Source organism: Lutra lutra, chromosome 3 (assembly GCF_902655055.1).
Source record: "Lutra lutra chromosome 3, mLutLut1.2, whole genome shotgun sequence".
Taxonomy (NCBI): domain Eukaryota; kingdom Metazoa; phylum Chordata; class Mammalia; order Carnivora; family Mustelidae; genus Lutra; species Lutra lutra.
The window spans coordinates 65,265,151-65,284,975 of NC_062280.1; the positions used below are offsets into that span (position 1 = coordinate 65,265,151).

Sequence of the window (19,825 nt, forward strand, 5' to 3'; positions counted from 1 at the left end):
CAAACACCCACTTCACACTACCGCACATGCATTTAGCTGCCCACCCAGGTTCTCAGGTTCCTCATCTGTAAAAAAAAGAAGAAGATTACATACTTCTCAGATTTTGTTGTATTTTTTAATGATATAATATTTAATGATTGTAAAATAGCATCATGCTGGACACCTGAGCTTGATAATCTTAGCTAGATTATCAAGAAATCTTAGCTATTTTTATTTGTATTAGTTTAGGTAAATAATGTAAGATTATAGGACAAAAAAAAAATCTGTGTGAACTGAGGGAGGGTCTGTGTAACACAATTTCTCTTTCACAGTGACTCTTGATACGAGAACTCAGAGGCTGAGAATAATGTTCCACATTTTTAAAAACAAAAACAGAGTGTGCACAAGACCAGTGATGTGAGGAAGCATTTTTAAAGATTTGGAAAAGAGTAAGAGTCGCTGGAGTGTAGAAAGCAAGGAGGAAACCCTGCAGAATGAGATCACGCAGAGCCTTGGGGACCAACTTGCAGTCATGCTAAGAACTGACCCTTTTCCTAAGTGCAATAGAAAGTCACTGAATGGTTTCACACGGGTCGTAGCACAGAATGACATGATCAGCTTTGTCTTTTAGAAAGATCGCTGTGGATGTGAAGAAAAAAGATCAGAGGGAAACAGAGAATGTGCATGTGGACCACTTGGAAAGACTGGAGGAACCACCCCGAGAAAACCCACAGAGAGGTCAGGCAGTGGCCACGGGGATGGAAAGAAGGAAACAGAGGAGAAGTTTCTGAAGTGAAACTGGCCAGACTAGGGGATGGATTAAGTGTGAGATACGGGAGAGAGCGCTGTTCAGGACGGCTCCTGCTCTTTCACAGGGTTTCACAGTGTGGGCACATTGCCCAGAGACAGGGAACCCTGAAAGAGGATCGGGATTAAAGATCATGAATTTACCTTTGTGCGTGCTACATTCACGTGCTCCTCAGAAATCCAAGAACAGGGCGCCTGGGTGGTTCAGTGGGTTAAGCCTCTGCCTTCAGCTCAGGTTACGATCCCAGAGTCCTGGGATCGAGCCCCGCATCAGGCTCTCTGCTCAGCAGGGAGCCTGCTTCCTCCTTTCTCTCTGCCTCCCTGCCTACTTGTGATCTCTGTCTGTCAAATAAATAAATAAAATCTTAAAAAAAAAAAAAAAAGAAGAAGAAATCCAAGAACACATGCCAAGTACATGGTTGGATATCTGGGTCTGGAACTTCATAAAGACATCTGAGCTAGAGTATAATTTTAAGAGTTATTGACATATGGTTACCACTCAAGGCCATGGACAGGAAAAATTTGCTTAGAAAATAGGCAAGAGGTGCCTGGGTGCCCCAATGGTTAAGCATCTGACACTTGATTTCTGATCAGGTCATGATCTCAGGGTCGTGAGTTCGAACACTACATTGGGTTCTGCACTGGGTATGGAACCTGCTCAAGATTCTCTCTGTCCCTCTTTCTCTGCCCTCCCCCTGCCACTTTCTCTGGAAGGAAGGGAGGGAGGAAGGAAGAAAGGAAAGAAGGAAGGCAAAACTTAGACTGAGAGGAAAAGAGGAGTGTATATACAAAAGGAGTTTTATTTTAAGGAATCTTAGTGGAATATTAGTGAGCCCAAAATTTGAACGGGGAGGCCAGCAGGATGGAAGACTCAGGAAAGAATTACAGTTGGAGTTCAAAGTCGTTCTGCTGGAAAAGCAGAAATAGCAGGCATTGCTATTCATCTGAAAAGCAGTCTGCTGGAGAACTCCCCCTTGCTCAGGGAAGATCTACTTTTTGTTCTATTCAGGCTTTCATCTAGTTGGAGGAGTCCTACCCCGCCCTACCCCCACCACATTATGGATAGAGATCTGCTTTACTCAAGGTCCACTGGGTTAAATGTAAATCTCATCTCAAATACCCTCACAGAAACATGCAGCATAATGTTTGACCACATATCTGGGCACCATGGCCCAGCCAAGTTGACCTGTAAAATTAACCATCGTAGAGACACAAAAAGAAAAAGGAAAACCAGAAAGAGGGACTAGAAAGAGAGCCTATTTCCTAGGGCCTGTACTAGGTGCTGGGAATATAGCTTCTACTGTGGCGTACAGTGTGAACCCGGGGGGTCAGCCTGGATTTGAGTGCTAACTTTGTTGTTTACTTGTCTTGTGACCTTAGAAAGCTATAGGGACCAGGACGGCCTAGACAGGACTGGCTGAGACAGAATGAGCAGGATGGAGCCAAGCAGATCCAGCTGTGTGCTGTGGAGGGCTGAGGCGAGCTCTCTGCAAATGACACTCACCCCTGCCCTCTCTCTGGCCACAGACATGGCAGTTTCCCTTCATTGCATGGCTGCTGCCCAAGTTTGCTTTTCCGACACTGTGTTTGTTCCTGCCTTGGATGTGCTCTAACCAAAGACCTTCCCAAGCTGGGCCTCGGCCACTGAACAGACTAGAATGGAAACCAGAACGGTATACAATTCCTAGGTTGAAAAGAGAAAAGAGGGGTCCGCAGGGCCAGGAGTTGGGGTTCAGGTTGGCCACACCCCAGTGCTCTATCCTGGGCTTTTGTGGCAGGTTTTCTAAGTAAAGTACTGAGCCCTGAAGAGACAGCACAGAGAGATCTTTAAGCACAGGAAAGACGTCTCCCGGCAGCAAACGTGTGGCAACCCAGAGCAGTCGCTCCCTCCCCTTTCCGCCTAGGCTGGCTTGTTCTTAGCTCTGTAACAGCAAATATGATTAAGTAAGGATGTATTTTCCAGTTGCCTCAGCAAATATTTATTCAGCTGTGTGCAAGGCACCATGCTTTCTCACCAGGCTGTGACATGTCTAATGCATCTCGGGCTCCCTGACACCTAGGCCAGAGTGGGAAAGTTGCAAATGCTCTGTAGATGTTGGTCAAATGAATTAGCATAAACCATGTAGGAATAAGACATTTGGAAAATGCCTGATAATATGATATGATCAACAAATTCTTCTTCGCTAATAAAATCTACTTGAGATCCCACAAACGGTTTCTCATACCTTCCTAAAAGCACAAAATATACCTTATACTCTAGTGAAATAAGTCTAGCATATGATAAACTGCCTTATACATTACCTAATACAACCCTGTGGAATAATGGCTTACGGGCATTTGAAATGGCCAGAACTGTAACAGGCAGAGATCACACAGTTGATAATAAACCCACTTTGGTGGGTGCTGGTATTTTTGTTCTGATATTCTGCAGCACAGTGGCTCCTAATATTTTTCCTGTCACAGTCCACATAAGAGAGAAATTCCTCTTGGGTCACACACTCTAGGTGGATTATAAGCTATACCCCTTTCTACCTCCCAGGAAAGTTAATTAGAGGGCAAGAGAGTAAAATCAGTGTCTTTTTTAAAAAAATATTTTATTTATTTATTTGACAGAGCGAGAAAGATCACAAGTAGGCAGAGAGGCAGGCAGAGGGTGGGGGGGAATCAGGCTCCCTGCTGAGCAGAGAGCCGGATGCGGGGCTCGATCCTAGGACCCTGAGATCATGACCTGTGCTGAAGGCAGAGGCTTAACCCACTGAGCCACTCAGGTGCCCCCAAATCAGTGTCTTTACAAGGATGGGCTTAAATCTGTCTAATTTTTAAAACTGAAACCCAATAATGGACAGCCTTTACTGAGTGTTGACTGTGTGCCAAGCACTGGGTCATGAGCTTTGCACATCTGATCCCATTTGCGCTAAGAACACTGTGAAAGGTTGATTCCGTAGCACCTTCATTTTACAGGTGAGGAAACAATGAACTATTAGAGATTACAGAACGTTTCAAGACGAGTACATGTCCAGGAGGGGAATCTAGGTCTTTACATTTACACTCTCTTGTCTCCAAAATCATTTGCAAACTTCAGCACTTGGCGACTATTATTATACATTTCCTGTGACATCCCTCACAACTGACTGCCACAATGTAGCTATTATAACGTACAGAACCTTTCACTAAGGGTACAGTGCCATGTTTTGCTCCCTGGTTTGAAACCAAGTCATTTATTTGAGTCACTTTAGGTCTTTAAAAAACAGTAATGTAATAACCATCTTTTATTGAGTGTCTATTATATTTCACTATGTCTGACATTTTGCAGAAATTATTTCTCATATTGATTAATTACAATATTTCTAATGTATTAATTTATATTATATTAATACTAGACTTCTAATGTAACAGATATACAAAGTATTACATATAAAGTTGGAGCAGAACAGAAGAGCCAAGTCTTGCCTCACTTATTAGTTTCATTTTCAGGCTACAGGCCGCTCTGACCTCCCTTTCTCCATCTCCATTCTCCACGAGACTCATTTGCTGCCTTTCCTCCTCCTCTGTTCCCTTCTCCACTGGCCTCACGGCCACCACTCCCCCAGCTGAGACTTGGCCCTTGTCTTACTGATGGGCCCTGCAGAACGGGTCTGGGAGGACCATCCTCAGACCTGAGGGAGGAAGGTGAGAGGAGAGGACAGGAAATAGTAGAAAGAGAAAGCCCTAGGAGGGTAAGTATTCGAAAGGCGGTTACAGATCCTAAGGAGGAGAAAGGTGAAGGTGAGGACGTGAGAGGTGAGCAAGGAGAGAACACAGTGGGGCAGCCAGCTCCTTCCGGTGAGAAAATGAGAAAGGCAGGAGAAAGGCCTAAAGGCTAGCTACTGCAGAGTCTTTGGGGAGGAGAGGAAAAGAGAAAGAAATCTCTAGAGAGCGCTGACGATTTTTTATGAGGAAGGAGAAGCACGAAGAAAGAGAAAAAGCAGATTTTTCCAGCCAAGCTTTATATTTGTGTGGGAGTCCTGTTGACAGACAACCAGATCATTTCTCTCTGTTGTTCTCACCAGCCACCATCTGGAAGTCCTGCCCCAGGGAAATGCCCTCAGGACTAAGCCAAAGGAAATTCTCTGGAGCCCTTGCCACTTGAGCAGCCTCTTGAATGACAAGCCTCACAAAGGTTGGGCGTTTTCTACAGAGCAGGGAGCAGGGGTCAGTACTAGGCAGGCTGTGGGCCAAACGGGCCTCTGTCCAGTTTTGGATGAAGCCAAACACGAAGCTGGAAATGGGGTGGCATAGGGATCAGGTTATGTTAAAAACAAATAAATAAACATGTTGGTAGAAAGGAAAATCAAAAATATATGCACTTAACTCCTTGCTATCAAGATTTCAACTGAGGCTTTTGTACGTTCTTTGATTTCAAACTTGCCCATACTTTTAAACCATCCATGTCAATATGGGCACATTGTTCTACACATTTGGAGAGGATGCTGCCAATGGTGATTACCCTGGGTGGGTCTGGATTTAGTTGAAAAGGCCGGTGCATGTCTGGCAGTCTCCTTTGTTGCACAAAAAGTTGATTTCGAAATGTACCTCTTTGGAAATCTAGACCATCAAAACTGAGAGTTTGAAGGAAAAATAAACAAGTGCTTCTTAACCTGTATTTTCACAAACAAGCAATTCAGTCACTTTGATTTTAAATTAACGAGTCAAGACGTCAGTCAATTTGATTAAAACACATGCAGCATCTAATTGATTTGTTGACTGCACTGACTCTTGGCTTGAAAAGGCAGCCCCGTGTAATGAAAAGGGAAGGGTCTTGGGAGCCAGGCAGCCCCAGCGCTCTTTTGGGCTCCGTCACACACACCCCCACAAGATTCTGAGGAACCACTGAGCCTCAGAACACTCATACCTACGTCCTGAATGCCAGTGATAATCAAATGAGAGAACAGGGGTAGAAAGAAGTTTGCACACTAGAAAGTTCTGTACAAAATTCAGTTATTACTATCCATAACTGTCCCACAACCCCAAAGCCAAGTATCCATCAGTCCTTTGAAAGACTGACACTATATTTGATACACTTGCTCATGGGAACCTTCCCACGTGTGACAACTTCTGTCCCTCTCCCGTCTGAGTCATATGCCCTACTAGGGTTCAGTAGTGCCCTCTCTTACCAATTTAATTCAGCACCACTAACAATAATAAGCCCAACTACTGCTGCAGTTAATAGAAATTCTCCTTTAAGTGAAGTGCATCTGCTGTGACATCTGTTTAAAACCCAGGGAGAGGAGTCAGTGTTCACAAGCAAATTGAGTAATTACTATATAATTACACTATAAATTGTGCAGTCATTGATTTGCTCTCAAAATTCATATCTTTTGGATATACTCAATATGAAAACCACCTGGGTTCTTCCAAAATATGCAGCTATGTTCTTAAAACGGTCAGTGTAGGGATGTGAGCAAAACAGCTGTGGCCAAACATTTGAAGTATTATCTCTAGAAGAGAGAAAGTGTTGCACAGAAAGGAATTAAAGTGTGGAAGGAGATGGTAACAGAGTGGAAAAGAAAGGGGAGGGATATTTTGAAGGCAAATTACCTAAGTGCTTTTTCAGTCATTTCTTAAGGGCTATGAAATTGCTAAGCCTCGCTGGCAGGAGAAAACACAGGCAGAAGAGGCCAGAGATGCAGGATTTCACCGGTTCTGAGAGGAGCCCATCACTCTTTGGACACTGTTTGGATGTTGGGAAATTGGTACCGTATGTAGAGAGTAGAGGAATTAATGATACAAGAGATAGGATCTACTAGTCCTTTATAACCACCCAGATCTGCAGCAGGAAAAACTGAGATCTAATACTTTACAATCTGGTTACAAAACATAGCTCCGTGGTACTTCCTCTAAATCCATTTTTTAAAAAGCCAAAGAACAGATATTAACCATTGAGTACGTAATGCATACAAGGCTGTATTCTTGTAGCAACACAGAATATAAGTAAATAAGGCAGTACCACAGCACAGTGAAGGGAAGGCTAACTTTGACCATTGCTGACAGGAGTTTGAATCCTGGCATTCCCGAATAGCTCTTGGATTGAGCCATATGCAGCTACATATTTGAACTACTTTGAAGCTACCTAGTAGCAATTTCATATGGTTCAACCAAAAAGAATGGCAAAAAGTTTCTTAAATACCCTGGGTCTTAGTTTCTTCATTGCTAAAAAAGGATGATTATTTGAGAATCAGAGAAAATGTGTTATATTTATAACAAATATTCATATAAATGTTTGGAAAAAGTTTATAGTGGGGCACCTGGGTGGCTCAGTTGGTTAGGCGTCCGACTTTTGCTTACCGCTCAGGTCATGAGCTCAGGATCCTGGGAATGGGCCCCAACTTCAGGCTCCACACTCAGCAACTTCTTTCCCTCTGCCCCTCCCCCCACCCAGTTGTGCTCTCTCTCTGCAAAGGCAAATTACCTTTGCAGATGTGCTCTCTCTCTGCAAAATAAATAAATAAATCTTTTTTTTTTAAAGAAAACTTTATAATAGAGGGGATGTTCTACCCTCCTGCTCTCCCCCCCCCTCCAGAGAATGTACTAAGCAAAGGCATTACTATAGAATGGGAATAGCAACAAAGTGAAGACAATGTTGCAAAAGTCAAAGTTGTGGAAGTCTCCCTTCTGATCTCTGGGTATTTCAAAATAGAAATTACACTGATTCTTTAATGTTAGGAATTTTATTAAATTGAGAGGATCCATTTGTTAGAACAAAGACATTTGATGATTTTCATAAACATGCAGTTATACATCCAGTCTCTAAAACCAAAATTCTATGCCAAACAGCCACCCTCAACCAAAAACCTATTAAAATCAAGTTACTTTGCAATTTACATTAACAACCAGTGGTTCGACTTTAATAGCACACTACTTTCCAAACTATATGTTCCTCCACAGTCTTCAAAGGGTAAGTCCTATGGAGGGATGGGATGCAGCTTTACAAAAAGAAAGTTAAAAAAAAAAAAAAATACAGCCCAAAGCAGCCAGTCACATTTACATCAGTTTCTTTCCTTGGCAGGGGGTGGGGGGTGGGGCCGCATTTAGCAGCATCAGAGGCAGTGGCAGGGGAAGAGCCAGTGCCATCAGTCAATTTGCTAAGTGGAGACAAGAAGCAAGTTCAGTGGAGCAGAAAGGTCCCTGCCTCTGTGGAGTTGATGGAGAGAAGGAATGTGATTGGTTTCTTAAGGGGCAGGCAGAGGGGCGATGTGTAATTTCGCCTCCCCACGCTAACATGCCTGTCTATCAGAGAGGAATCAACACCTTAGATTACACGTTATGCAAATGACAGTAGCAGCTTGGCACCTGCTGCAGTCTCCCACCAGAGTTTAGATTCGCTCCCACTGTTGGCCGTGAAAACTGAAAATAAGCGTGTCCCCCTTCCCTTCCTTGGCTTCCTTGTCCTTGAAATAGAGCTTCCTCTAAGCCCCACAGCTCAAAGGCTAAGCTACACAGCAGATGGGCATGTCTCCTTGCAGAGGTTGTGAGCTCAAAACTCCCAGACAGGGAAATTCATTTAACAAAAACAAAAATAAAGGCACCAATGACTCTTGCAGATCAGACAGCATGGATCTCAGGTAAATTCAGCTCTTTAAACAAAATTCGGAAAGATCCTCACGATGTTTCCGCACCAATGAGTCAGGTGAAAACCATTCCCAAAGGTAGCTATTTCCTGATTTGCTCATTGGAAAGTGACACTGGAACAATGGAATGACTATGAGGGGTATAATTTTTTGGTGCCACCACTGAAGTGGACAGGTCTTAATCTGGGGAAGGGAAAGCTGAAAGTTCTGATCTGTCTTCACATAAGTACTATAAAAGAGAATTGACTGCACCATCTCCCACCGAGTCCTAGGGTAAAACTGGAAGATATGTGCTGAAATTACAGGAATAACTATTCTGTACATGAAAAATGACATCTTTACATGAACTTACATGAACTTGATCAGATCCTAGCACAAATTCCCAGGGAAATTCTAAAAATCTCTTCCTATATCTCCGAAGAAACGTGTATATCTAAGATGCTGTCATTTATCCCTGGAGTAGATGATTGTCTTAAATCATCTCTTAAGACTACATCCAACATCAAAATTTAAGCTGTAGGGATGAAATCAGAGTTTTTAACAAAAGCAAGTGCAATGTTGGACTTCTATATCACTGAAGGGTTGAATTCTGTTGTAGATTATTACCTAAAAAGAGAACGTGACTGGACAAAATCTGGTGTGTTGATCTGCATTTCAAAAGCACTCTCTAACACAGGTCAGAATTCAAGAATAAAAAAGAATCAGGTCAGGGCAATGGCATTCTGGTGGGTCAGAGGATCTTTAAATCCACTCAGACTAAAAGGAGCCTCCATTTTGTATCTTTGCCTGAAGGCTCAGGGCATGGACCTGTCTTTTGTGTAAACATTCGTGCCCCTGCTAGAAAACTAAACTTGAAGTCAAAAAATAGGGGGCTCGCAAACAAAGTCTAGATTTTTCTTTATAAAAAAAGTCAGCCCTGTCAGAATAATGGTCTTCCCAGTGTCTACCTCTCATGGGAAGATGGAGAAAGACCAGCTTACCTTGTCTGTCCTTGAAAGGCGCACTGTGGTCTCTTTTCCAGAAGGTAACAAGTCTCTTAATAGAATCAGAGACCCGAGTTCTAGCTTTAGATTCTACTGGTTCTTTTACTTTGGTTACAAATGGTTAATCGCTCTACAGACATTCTCCATCTAAGATGTTGTGATGACGTCTCTAAAGCAATCATACTTACAAACACGTTAAAATCCTCTTCAGGCAAGCGAAGCAATGGCTGCTGCCTTACATGCTGTCCTGCATTTCACTGAGAATGACAACTTGATATACGTACCTGTGTAATACTTAGAACCTCCTCCAATAGTTTTTTTTTAAGCATTGTTTTGTTTGTTTTTTGTTTTGTTTTTTAAGATTTTATTTATTTATTTGACAGAGAGAGATCACAAGTAGACAGAGAGGCAGGCAGAGATAGAGAGAGAGGGAAGCAGGCTCCCTGCTGAGCAGAGAGCCCGATGCGGGACTCGATCCCAGGACCCTGAGATCATGACCTGAGCCGAAGGCAGCGGCTTAACCCACTGAGCCACCCAGGCGCCCTGTTTGTTTTGTTTTTTTAAAGCTGCTCCACAATTTACATTAGTTTCAGGTGTGCAATGCAGTGATCCAACAAATTCATACATTTGGCTGCATTCACCACAAGTATAGCTACTCTCTGTCCTGATACATTGCTATTTCTTAACTTAAAAAAAAAAAAAAAAGATTTTTAAAAAAATTGTAAGAAGCTACTCCAGAGCCGTCTCCTCTATCCAGTGTTGTAGCACAATATGGACAGGCTCAAGGTCTTCACCAATCAAAAAAAAAAAAAAAAAACCGTTGGGTTTCATGGTTCGTTCACATCTGGTATTTGATCATTGTGAACCACGTTTGTGTCTGAAGGGAAACCAAAAATTTGAGATAGTGCCTTTTTGTGCCTTTAGGATAGGAAAAACAATGGGATTAAGCCTCCAATTTGGCAAATACCCCAAAGATCTTGAGACCATATGGGTACTGTTTCACATTCCCCAGTTAGTGAGCCTGGCCACAGTGGCATTGCCACTGCTGGTCTGAACAGTTTCTGCGAAATGTGCAAGTAAAATGTATCGGCCATCTAATGAGGATCAAAGGCCCGTTCCAGCCTTCCCCCTTTCCCTAACAGGGGGTGAGAAGCAATACTGGGCTGGTTTTTTGCCCGTAGCTACTGAAGCCATGTTCCTAATTAGAAAGTAAAATAAATGTCCCAGACAGAAATTCAAAAAATTCAACTCGTCACAATAAGTCAGATTTTGAGATTTTCTATTTGCTGCCAAGAGAATATCTCCGGGAGAAGGGAAAATATGGTAAACCACAGGAAATAAGGATGGACGGCTAATAAATTTGTCCTTTTAATGACTATGATATGTTTCTATATTATACCATAATATGTTTCCTTTAAAATACAAGTGCCTGTTGTTTTTTTTTCCTTTTGTTTTTGTTTTGTTTTGTTTTGTTGCTTATTTTTGCTTAAATACCAGAAATTGTTGATTTGATCCAGGTTTTTGGACCTTTCAATAGAATGTAGTTTGGCATAAATAATAAAGAAGCTGGAAAAACAACCCAAATGAATTAAAATTTATTCTTTGTGCAAAGCTATAAAAAGATATATAGTATTACAAAAGTTACTTTGTATACAGAATAGTAGGGACTTGTTTTATCACATCTCAGTGAAACGCAGGATAGCATGTAGGGCAATAAAAGACAGTGGCTGAACCAAAAACCCTTGAGTTCTTTCCAATTCTTTAGATTATAGGCTGTGTTGAAAGACCTGGAGGAACACGGTAACCCCATTTCAGTGGCCCGTTCTGATGCCCAGCAAGTAAAATGCCATTGTCTGTGCCTTATGGCTCCAGCAAATCTTCCCCGCATCCATCTATACTGAGCGGGGCACCTTCACAACATCTCATACGTGCTTTTTCATCATTTGTTTCATAACTTTGAACACTATGTTAACTCCAGGTGATGATGTACTTGACTTCAACTCTTTAGAGGACGCTATGTTATTGAACCCCTGAGAGCCAACACAGTGTCTGCTCATAAGAGAGAAAATTAACCATAGAATCCTAATTCATCACAAAATGTATTAAAATATTTAAATGTATGTGTGATTTTTCTTCAAATATTAAAATTAGCAATAGCGTTTATGAAGCACTAATATGTGCCCAGACTGATAGTGAGTGCTTTTCCAATATTTATTCCATTTCATTTTCATGAATCTGAAGTAGGCACGCTTTTCCTATCTTCTAGCTGAGGAGATGATTGCAGAGAGGTGATACAGCTAGGAAATAGCAGAATGTGAGCTTGAGTTGTCTGACTACACGATCTGTAGTTTTAATACTTCATAATACTGCCTGCTGGTACAAGTCTCTTAACCAAATGCCTTTTCAAAATACTGATGAAATCCAAACTCTCGGCAATTAAAAAATTAATATTTGTAGCTGCAAATTGTCACAATTGACACATAGAGATAGCCAAGGTATTTCTAGTCCAAATTGACTTCCTTTATGTGATATATTACTCCAAGGTGCTACACAGTAAGGGCAGCTAGGATGAAAGATAGCCAAGACCTCATCCTCACAACATGGCATGGAGTGTCACTTAGACCAGGGAGATCCAGCCCACCAGGCTCCCTCGTATCATCACCTGATGCCCAGAAGAACTCTGATGGAGAATCTCCATCAGCTGTCCTCAATAGTTGATAGCTCAAATCATGATTGGAATTTCTCATCAAACAGACTACCTGGGGGCGCCTGGGTGGCTCAGTGGGTTAAAGCCTCTGCCTTTGGCTCAGGTCATGATCCCAGGGTCCTAGGATCGAGCCCCGCATCGGGCTCTTTGCTCAGCAGGGAGCCTGCTTCCTCCTCTCTCTCTGACTGCCTCTCTGCCTACTTGTGATCTCTCTCTGTCAAATAAATAAATAAAATCTTTAAAAAAAAAAAAAAGACTACCTGGTTGTGCTAATTTCAGCCTCTTATTAACTGCCCCTAACTGTGCTGATGAAACTATGTATTATGTAAGTGATATGGGCATTCATTATAAAGTGATATTAATATGATATCATATTATGTTAATATTATCATAATAATATGATATATAGTAATAAGCTTTGGGATAAATAATCTGGAAGACTTTTACACAAAACATGGAACTGTTTCATGCTGCCATTATATAGGCCCCCAGATACTATACTATTCTCCTCCCAAGAGCCAGAAGTGTTGACTTAGTACTGTTCTGTGGATTTGACCCATAAATTGCAGGTTTCGATTGCTTGTATTGTTCCTCTGAAATATTAGTGGTCCGGGAATAAGTTGTAGTTGCAGATTAATGAGCCAGGTTGGGAAGTTATGACTGTCAGCAGCACTGTGAGTATGATTTCAGGGACTCTGGGTAGCAGATCATTGTTTGTGCCTCTGTTCTCTGACACCACAATTGAGACATGTGAACTTTCTAGGACAAGGCTTACAGAACCAAGAACAGTGTCATCTGTTCTAATATTCACATCACTGGAGTCTCCAAGAATGCTAACAGAATAACCCAAGGAAATGCAGGAAGTCTGTTAGACTAAATATCCGACAGTGGAGGGATGATTACATAAATAAAACACAGTAGTCATTGAAAATAACGTGAGAGTGGGTAATAGCATGCAAAGGTGTGGATGACGCTAAAAAAATGTCCTTACAACATGATCCTCTATTTATTACTAAAAAAGTACAAGATGCAAATAAAGATCTACATCTACTTGTCAATGGTCCTTGTATCTGCTTGGTAGGATTATGGGTGGTTTTTATTTTCTTCTTTTTGCTTATTTTGATCTTCTAAAAGTCTGTCTTGAGTATGTAGCTTTTTGGGGTGTCTGGAGTATGTATCATTTTTACTACTAAAATAAAAGCTTTCTCAAAAGCAATATAGCCTTAAAATACACTGTTAGAAAAGTTAGGAAAATCAAGAGTTACAAGATGCTAGGCTTACAAGAATTTTTTAAAAATAGATATTCTAAGAGGGTTATGCTTACTCCATAAAGTACCCAAAAGTCTGTGACCAGTCTGCCTTTCTTTAGACCCTTTTTTTAAGAAACAAAAAATACAGTGACAATAATGTGATGACAGTCATTTACAATTTCAAAAGGGAAGTCACAGAGTGTCTTAACTGTCCAATAGGACACAGCATCTCAAACTGTGTTGCTAGGAAGCATCTAGCGAAAACAAAATTCAGTGTGTCATTTTATGTCTGTCTTGAGATTCTCAAAGGAATAGATCATTTCAAAAGTTCTGAGCAGTTCTGCAATAAATTAATGAAAACTTCATTTAATGCAGGGTTTCTGCCCATTAGCATCTCACAACCCAAAGTAATAAGTATATTGGAACACAGTCTGCTGACAAGACAGAACTTTGAAAAACTTCTTCTTTCATAGCCCATGAATATATTTCCTATTGAGCATTTACTTTTCTGCTTAGCTTTCTGATCCACATGGAAGATAAATAATATCCTAATTTCTGACAGTTGCCCCAGGAGCAGTGCCCTAGAGCTCCCCAGGCACCAGAAGCATTGGCACTTCTCTATTAGTCTTCTGGGACTGACATATACCCAGGAACCAAAGAGCTCATTATTACTACAGCACTTCATGCCTTGAATAGTTTTCAGTTATTGGAGGTTATTCTTTGCCCCATTCCTATTACCCAAAATGCATTATTTCCTTCTTGAATCTGGCAACATATGGCCACTATAAAGAATTTCCAAGCATGCTAAAACCAACCTAATAATAGCTCTGCAAATAACTTCCTGGAAGGGCATTTTTAGAAGTGAAGTTATGCTGGTTCAAAACTTTTCAATGTTTATACTCTTATCAGTAGCTTGGAAGTGACATGAGGTGAAGCATCTTGTTAGGGGATTTCATAGAAGAACAGAGTACAGTAGCTATTGCAAATAATGACTATGGCTATGGTAACCCAAGGTGAAAAGCACTATTTGCATCACTTTATCACCCCTTAGAGATCCAATTTACACATGTTACTGCTATAACTGGACAAGATGGATGTAATCACAAATGACCCACCACGATAGCAAGTCAGATAATTTATAAAAAATTGGTTCAGAAAGACATTCAGGAAAGAATAATTCAAGGATTTGACAGTTGACAACTTGTGAAAAATTTTTAAAAATATTCACCCTAAAAAAGTTCAGATTCTATATTATGTTTTCTGAATTTCTCTTTTATTAATGCCAGGCTAGTCGTGTGTGTGTGTGTGTGTGTGTGTGTGTGTGTGTGTGTGTTTATTGTCATTCACAGAAATTGTATCTTTTTCCAGAAATTTTATTTTTAATCCAGAGTCATTACAACAAAGTCAGGAATTCAGGAATTCAATCAGAGGCAGAAATTTGCCTTGAATGACATAGTGAAAAGGGTCAGACATGGAAGAAGATATCCTACGCTCAGAGTACACAACACCTTTTGGTCTTTCTAGCACATCACATAAATGGTTGCTCTGGAATACAGTCCACTTATCTATGATATCTCAGCTCTCAAGAGTCCTCAATAAGGGCTCTTGTTGATGTCATCTCATTGGATTACTGTTGACGGCTATCCATCTGGAAGCCATTCACTCAACAATTGTTCATTCATCAACTACAGTATTTCCTGCACCATGCTATTATACTTATCATAGTGATAAAGCTAGAAATAATAATAAGAGTAATAAAAATAATGATAAAGTCAGAGAGAATCTTTGTCCTTAAAGAGGTTACAGTTTATCAAGTAGACACAGTTAAAAGCAATGAGAAAACCAGCCTAGTAATTGAAGCTTCTTTCCATAAGACATAAAGAAACAATCAGCCCAAAATACAATCAGTGGCAAAGTTATAGAAGTTTATTGAAAATGAAGAAATGATGAAGGTATGGTGGAGAAAAAATAAATTCATGAGCAGTGACTCCCTCTGCATACTTAATCTCAACTATATTCTGTCAAGGATCCAACACTCTGTCTTACCTGATGGCTCCCTCTTCTCCAAGTAAATCAATTTAACACCTTTGTTTCTTTGCAAATGCTTTTCTCTTACCATTGAGGTCTCTTCTGCACAATCAGTTTTTCTCCCCAATGAGATTTCTCTCTTCACTTTAAATTTGAGATCTGGGTGAAACTTGTGTCTTCCATGAATGTAACCCAATCATCCATATCAAGAATTAACTATTTCAGTTATAATACCATAACTCGAATTATTCCTTATTTCTCCACACACCAATTGTAGTTAATACAACTATAAGCTCCTTAAAGGAAGGTAATTTGCATTTTAGTTTGTGTATTTAATATAACATGTAAAAATTTTGATCACAGGATTATCAAATATAATGAATGAGGAAATGCAAACAAAAGCATAGTGGTTCTTTTCAGTAATCCTCCCTCCCAGGGGCTTCTGGGTGGCTCAGTCATTTAAGCATCTGACTCTTGGTTTTAGCTCATGTTAGTATCTCAACGTCATGAGATCAAGCCCCGAGGTGGGCTGCACCCTCAGAGGGGAGTCTGCTAGAGATTCTCTCTCTCTCCCTCTGCTCCTCCCTACCCGATGTGCATGCATACTCTCTCTCTCTCTGAAATAAAGAAATCTTAAAAAAAAAAAAAGAAGAAGAAAGAAAGAAATCCTCCCTCCCAAAGGAAAAAAAAAAAGAATGGAGAATAATGAATTGTCAACATGTCTTCAGGCTATGCACATGTATGATACCATGTGTAATTATACAGGCAGAATTAACACATCACAAAAAGAACCAAATGCATTTTCAGCAATTTTTAAGAGTTGGTTTTTGGTGCCCTATTTTTAAATGAAGGCTGCACAGTTTTCTGCAAATTCTCCTAGAAGAAAGGTGTGCAAGGTTTTCCTGAAAGAGATAATCAATTTTCATCCAGGGCATCTTGCCCTAAATAAGATCACAACAAGAGGTCCATGTGACATCCAGCCAAAAGGCACATGCCATACATTTTAGACAGCATTGAGAGAGAAAATATAGTTTTAAATATGATCCTCAATTCAAAAGGCTGCTTCATGGCCCAACCTGAGTATAGCAGGGATGCATTCATTTTATGGTGGTAGGTAGTTCACCTGAGCAGTACTTAAATGTCCTTAAATGTCCAGCAATTTATAATAACATGTTTATATGCCACTTAAAATGTACCTCACAACCAGCCTAAAAATGAGATTATCATCATTAAATTTTATACCTCAAGAAGTAGAAAGAATGGTGTGGTTTGGGGTTCTTAGTTACAAAAAAAACAGAAGCCACTTTACCAGGTAAAAAAGAAAGGAATTTATGGAAAGGCATTAGGTAGTTCCTGGAATCTCTGGGAGTCAAGACCCACATGTGGTTACTAACCAGCCAGAGCAGCTTGGCCATGAACCACACAGCCTGAATGGTGCTTGACAATTTTTTAGAGCTGTTTTAGGAGGCGCTGCATTGCTTCCACTGCCTCTACTCAAAACGATTATGCCCCACTTGGAGAATGGAAATTCTGTCACAGCCATTCAAGAAACACTAGAGACTTTTGTCACTCCATGTGCTTTCCAGTCAATCCAAATCACTGGAAAGCAGCTGCCATCTTTTGTTGCTCAGGCCAGAGGCATCTGATTGGTGGACATAGGTTCTATGCCTTTATCCAAGTTGTAAAGGGATCTGGGAAATTTAGTTTGGGTTCAACTCTTCTTTTCAAACTGGCCCATTTCCTGGAAGAAAGGCTAAGGGAGAATTGGACAAGAAATAGATTGGAATAGCTAAACTACCAAATCTGCCCTAAAAGGAGAATTGACTATAATCACCTAGGAAGGAAGTGGCAGAGCCTCAGCTAAGTCTTACACTCTTCCCAAGATAAAATGACTGCTTCATTATGGTAGAGACGAGTAGTTCATCTGACCTTCAAAGTTTAATTAAAATATCCCTTAAGATCAATAGTTTCCTTTTGACTTAGAGCTGTATGAGCTTCAAGCAACATTGTTGGGATGGTTTTCTAGATACCTTAATATTGTAAAAGAAGTAGCCTTGTGAATGGAGTTGAATCCTTCATCAAGTTTAATGAGAATTTCTCAAGTTCTCATTAAAAACAATAACTACACATTTACATTATGACACTAAGGGTCTCAGGGCCAAAAAAAAACCCTTGAGCCATGGTGAGATGCACAGCAGCCCTGAGTTCATTTCCCCTACCTTCACGTTATTTCAAGGAAGTAGGAAAAACAAAAATTTTAATATGACTGCATATAAAGGAAACGTAGGATATGGCATACAGACACACACATTACAGTTTAACAGATTTGTGTTCATATCCAGGTTTGTTTGTTTGTTTTTTAAATATTTATTTGATTTAAAAAGAGAGCATGCATGGGAGTGGGACGGCAGTGGGGGGATGGAGACATGGAGGGAAGAGAGACAGAGGGAGAGGGAGAGAGAGCAAAGTAGACTCCCCATTGAGAGACCCCACTCCCCACTCCCAGGACCCCAAGACCAGGACCTGAGCCAAAATCAAGAGTCCAAGGCTGAACCAACTAAGGCACCCAGGCACCCCTACATCCAGATTTAATCACTCACTAGCTGTGTGATACTGGGGCGAGTTGCTTACTCTTTGGGCCTATTTCCTCTTTTGTAGAATGGGAACAAGGATACCTATTTCTTATAACTGTTAGTAAGGTTATGTAAATTATAAAGAACATTATAAGTGTGAGTAGAGGCAGAGAAACAATGATGTATCCTCTAAAAATATAAATTATATGTACAAATAGTTATTTGTAAGGCATTTTATATAGTCCTAGCAAATAGTATTGATTAAATAGAAATTATTGCTTAAAATATTACTTCAAAATAATTAATATTACAATCTTGATTTAACAAATTTGAAAAATGAAATGCTATACTAATCTACCCAGTCATAAAAATGGTTACACTTTTTTTTTAGGCAACCCAGAATATTAATTTATTTCCTCTCCTCTCCCCTCAGCCCCATATCCTAGAAGTCAATCTTTTTCCCCAAGAGCCTCCTGGAGGCCCTTTTCTTGTCCTTGTTTCATAGGCTGTAGGCATGAGGATGGTTACACTTTCGACTGAACAGATATGATAGAGAATAATGGCAAGTGAGATTTTTCTCCCTCTAATTTCTGATGGTTTTACATTTGTATGGCTCATGTGTTTAAAAAAAAAAAGTCTATTTCCTCTCACAACTGAACTGTTTCCGATTATACTTAAATACCTTTTCCTAAATTCTACTTTTATAGAACTCAAACTATCTGATGGTTTTCAAATAATATAAGAAGGGAAAGGGAGAACAAATAGCTTGATGTCTCTTTAAAAAGTCACCTGTACCATCTGTCTAGGACTTACTTGAAAAATGACAATTAAAATGCAGTCTTAAAAATAACAACAACAACAAAAATAGCCTCAGAATTTCATGAAAACTCATCTCTAATAGGCCAGGTAAAAACATGCTTTGAATGGGACTTTACAACATTTTAACAGTTTCAGAAACAGCTTGACATCTCCAGTATAAAGAATAAAACTCCTACATGTGTCGGTGAACAAAAAGCACAAAATCATTTTTTACCTTTTGTTGTCATTAACAAAACCTGTCCTCTATGCCTGTTAAGTTTGTCTATGATACAAACTTCCTAACTTAAGAAATTGGACTCAAACACATGTTTTGAAATCTGTTTTCTCCAGGGAAAAGGAAAAGCAGGAAGCAGAAGGAAAGCAAATATCTCTTGCTTTGGTATAAACTTACATCTATACCCTGTCTGAGAGAGACAACTATACCCAAAATGGAAATGGGATATGAAGTTCATCAGTCTCTGATCCACCTTTCTGGTGAACGTTGCTGGAAGCCTGACAGCAGAAGCCTTTCTCTAGAGAGCGAGTTCCCCCATGCTAATGAGATTGGAGGGAGGGCTGAGTCCTGGTGTGGAAAAGGGGAAGAGCAGACAGAGGACAGGTGAAGAGGAAAAAGCACAAAGACCACTAGAAATATGAGCAGGGAAACAGGAGGAGTGCAGTAAAGAGGAATCCTAGGCAAGAGATGGAAGAAGAGAGAGACTAAGTGTTTCAGGGAAGGTCTTGTGGCTTTCCTCAAAATGGCGTCACTTGCCACATAGATTGCAAGAGTTAAATAGGTGAGGAAATGGAGAAAAGCATGAGAAAGCACTTATTTAGGGGCTCTGGATATGAAATGGAAGAGAAAAATATGACAATAATTGAAAACGATGCCAGGGTCAAGAGGTTTTTTTATTGTTATTCTCATCATTTTTTCTAAGCCCTTCCAGAGACAAAAGAGCCAATGGAAATGGAAAGACCGAAAATGCCAAATTCTACAGAGAAGAGCCCTTCATCAAGTGGGTTGAAAAATCATGGACTGGTGCAGAATTTCTGATCAGTGAAAGTTAATGTGATTTTGAAACTAAGAGAAATC

At 40.3% G+C, this 19,825-nt stretch overlaps 1 protein-coding gene across 12 annotated transcripts in view; it reads left to right on the top strand.

The window, feature by feature from the left end:
• The window catches only part of B3GALT1 (beta-1,3-galactosyltransferase 1), a 541,267-nt gene that overhangs the window by 505,564 nt on the left and 15,878 nt on the right, over positions 1-19,825 (top strand). The window contains exon 5 of one of the 12 annotated variants that reach the window (XR_007125940.1): positions 312-1,046. The exons of 10 other annotated variants lie outside the window; for them this stretch is intronic. The gene's annotated coding sequence lies outside the window, so the exon portion shown is untranslated. Of the gene's footprint in view, positions 1-311; positions 1,047-19,825 lie in introns of those variants that run through there. One more of the 12 variants, XR_007125941.1, reaches the window with a different exon arrangement.